Raw genomic sequence first — 3,864 nt, 5'->3', positions numbered from 1 at the left:
CAATTGTTTCAATGAATTGTTTGTCGATAAATGTTTGAGTAGTGATACCTATAATATCATTTTAAACAGTTTGTTAAAACTTATAGAGCAAATATAACTTAATATCAGGTAAGGTTCGAATGTGCAATTTCGAAAAAGGCACAAGTCGCATATTTTGTCAAATACGTTTTTTCATATACATGTAGTTTTGAGGCTTACCTACACCCCCATTTTATAATAATTTCAGTAATTTTCAATTGCTAATTAACACTAAAATATATCTCAAGTGTTAATATTTTAAACTTTACACTGCTTTAGAAAATAATCAGTTTTTTTTCATTTCCTGAACATTTTACATTTTCAGAGATGTGCCCTTTTCGAAATTGCATATTCAATTACAAAGATAAATGTTGCGTATAGTTAGCGAAATGTCACATAAACCAAATAGCCTTTCACCCATCGATAATGTTACTTATGACGTTTTGTGACTATGTGGGATTGGCACAACAAGCTACTTATAATAATTATCATCATATCGCATTCTTTTCAGACAATTATTAGCAATAATTAATTATTAAAATCGACGTACTACGTTGTACTAAGGCAAGTATGATTTCTGATTTATTTGTTTAAAATTGAGCTAATCTATTTTTAAATTCGATTTACTTTAGTTAGTCTAACGAGGCAATTACGGTCTGTGAATTTTTGAATTTAACATAATTTTTGTTGTAACATAAATCGGGGCTGAAGAATAATGCATATCATAATTTCTATTTTACGATTAGCGTCGATCAACTAATAATCTGAATTGCTTTAGTTATAATAAAGCTAAGTTTTACTTGAATCGAATATAAATTTATCTATTGCTAGAGAATAGTGGAAGCATATTTTGTGAAATTGTGGATTTTCCGACACAGGATTCCGAATGTGCATTATTTTTCAGTGTTTTGTTTTTTTTTCGTAGCTAAACGATTCGAGCTTTGTTAAGAATATTTGTGATTATAAAATACAAAGTTACATAATATAAATAATTTTATTTGTTCTTTTTGTAAGTAATATTTTTCTGCACCCGTTAATGTAGCATTTCTTACGATAATTTGTAAGTTCGTTGTTTATTTGAATTTTTTATTCGAATTTTGAATCTAAAATTAACCCTTTCAGTGCTGAGCTTATTTTCACATATTTTGTAGAAATTACTAAAGGATTTTTGGAAAAAAGTATCTTATAAAAAACGTTAACTTAAATAATACCTACAAATACGAAAATCAATACTAAATTCATAGCAAAATAATTTTAAATAGTTAATTATAAATACTATTATTAACTTATTAAAAACTTTATACATGCGCGCGCTAAGACGCGTCCGTGCAGATCGATAACTTTAATCAAACTGCGCAATAAAAGAGAGTCGATCTATCGACGGTTCGCGCTATAAGGGTTAACGGATACATTAAATTATCAATTGATGTAACAATTGGGACTGGGTGTAGTTTGCGAGGATCGTTCCAAGTCAAAATTACGTTTTATCGTAATAATATAACAATAAAGTCTTCAATAGGTGCAATGAGACCTCCTCTGTTTGTGACAGTAAAAGATCTGGCCGTCCACGTAGTGTTCGTACGAAAAAGGCGGTCAAAGCAGTAAGGGAAAGAATTCGAAGAAATCCTGTCCGAAAGCAAAAGATTTTATCTCGGGAGATGAAGATAGCACCTAGAACCATGTCGCGTATTTTAAAAGATGAATTAGGACTTGCAGCCTATGAGAGACGTACTGGTCATTTCTTAACTGATAATTTAAAAGGGTGGTAAAATCGAAACAACTACTGAAGCGGTACGTAAAGGGAGGTCATATAAATTTTTTGTTTACGGATGAGAATTTTTTTACAATTGAGCAACATTTTAACAAACAAAATGACCGTATTTAGGCTCAAAGCTCTAAGGAAGCTTCCCAATTAGTCGACAGAGTGCAACATGGGCACTATCCGACTTCAGATATGGTTTGGTGGGGTATTAGCTATGAAGGAGTGACTGAGCCATACTTTTGTGAAAAAGGTATCAAAACATAGGCACAAGTGTATCAAGATACCATTCTTGAGAAGGTAGTGAAGCCCCTTAACAACACCATTTTCAATAATCAAGAATGGTCCTTCCAGCAAGACTCGGCGCCAGGTCATAAAGCTCGGTCTACGCAGTCTTGGTTGGAAACGAACGTTTCGGACTTCATCAGAGCTGAAGACTGGCCGTCGTCTAGTCCCGATCTTAATCCGCTGGATTATGATTTATGGTCAGTTTTAGAGAGTACGGCTTGCTCTAAACGCCATGATAATTTGGAGTCCCTAAAACAATCCGTACGATTGGCAGTGAAAAATTTTACCATGGAAAGAGTGCGTGCTTCTATTGATAACTGGCCTCAACGTTTAAAGGACTGTATTGCAGCCAATGGAGACCACTTCGAATAAGCTTTTTATACTTTAAATTATTTTATATTTATGTATTAAACTAACACACTGTAAAAGTAATAAATGTTATTTGCAATAGATTTTTTTTTTCCTTTGTCTCAGTATTTATGGCAAGACTAGGTATATATCAAATATTTATTTTAATTTGAATTATTCTATTGTTATGCCGGCACGTGTACGAGTAGCATTATTTATTAGCATTTCTTTTTTTTATTGCTTTGTTGTTGCTGAAGTGGGTGGACGAGCTCACGACCCACCTGGTGTATGTGGTTACCGGAGCCGATAGACATCTACAACATAAATGCGGCCACCCACCTTAAGACATTTATTCTAAGGTCTGACTTTTAACAATATAACGGCTGCCCCACCCGTCAAACCGAACCGCATTACTGCTGCAGAAATAGGCAGGGTGGTGGTACCTACCCGTTCGGACGCATTTAATACGAACGATATCGTGTTCAAGTTCCAATTCGAACATGTTCATCAACATACTGGATTTCTATGTTTTAATTATAAATAAGGTTAATAATTATTATTTATTTTATGATGAATTTGATGTCTATTTACTTTGTTACATTTTTATGAAATAATTATGTCAAGCTTACTCGCTTCACCAAATACTAGGCTGCACTAAAAGTATCGGGAATGGAATATTTCCACTGTTCCTGTCATATTAAAATCTTTTTAATTGAAAACTCCTTGGTTTTAAAAATCGAATACCATTTATTTATTTTAAAAAAGATTCTCGGTCTTGTCACGAGGTTTTGTCAAACTTCTTTAGTCGTTGAGAAAATGGAATTGACTCGAGAAAATTCAAGAGCGATGATTTATTATGACTTTCGAAGTGGTTTAACACAAAAACAGTGTGTTGACCGGATGATTTCTGCATTTGGTGATGAAGCCCCATCCAAAACCACATTTTATCGCTGATTTGCTGAGTTTCAACGTGGACGTGTCAAGCTCAGTGATGATCCCCGTCAAGGTCGTCCAAAAACTGCAGTCACCCAAGAAAACGTTGATGCTGTGCGTAAGCTGATTGAGGAAGATCGACATGTGACATACCGCGAAATTCAGGCAACTTTAGACATTGGCATGAGTCAAATACAAATAATCTTGCATGAACAATTAGGTGTAAAAAAGTTGTTTTCCCGATGGATACCGCATTCGCTCTGTGAAGAGCAAAAAGCGGCTCGCGTTACTTGGTGCGTCAGAACTCTCGAAAGATTCCACGCAGGATCCTCAAATGCTGTATACAACATTGTATCAGGTGACGAATCCTGGATATACGCGTACGAACCCGAAACAAAAAACCAGTCACGAGTTTGGGTGTTCGAAAATGAGTTAAAGCCAACAAAAATTGTTCGTTCACGGACTGTTGCAAAAACAAATTGTGGCCACGTTTGTCTCCAAAACCGGCCATGTTACGA

This window comes from Bombyx mori, chromosome 9 (assembly GCF_030269925.1).
Source record: "Bombyx mori chromosome 9, ASM3026992v2".
In the NCBI taxonomy this organism is placed as follows: Eukaryota; Metazoa; Arthropoda; class Insecta; order Lepidoptera; family Bombycidae; genus Bombyx; species Bombyx mori.
Note: the sequence above shows the minus strand (reverse complement) of the source record.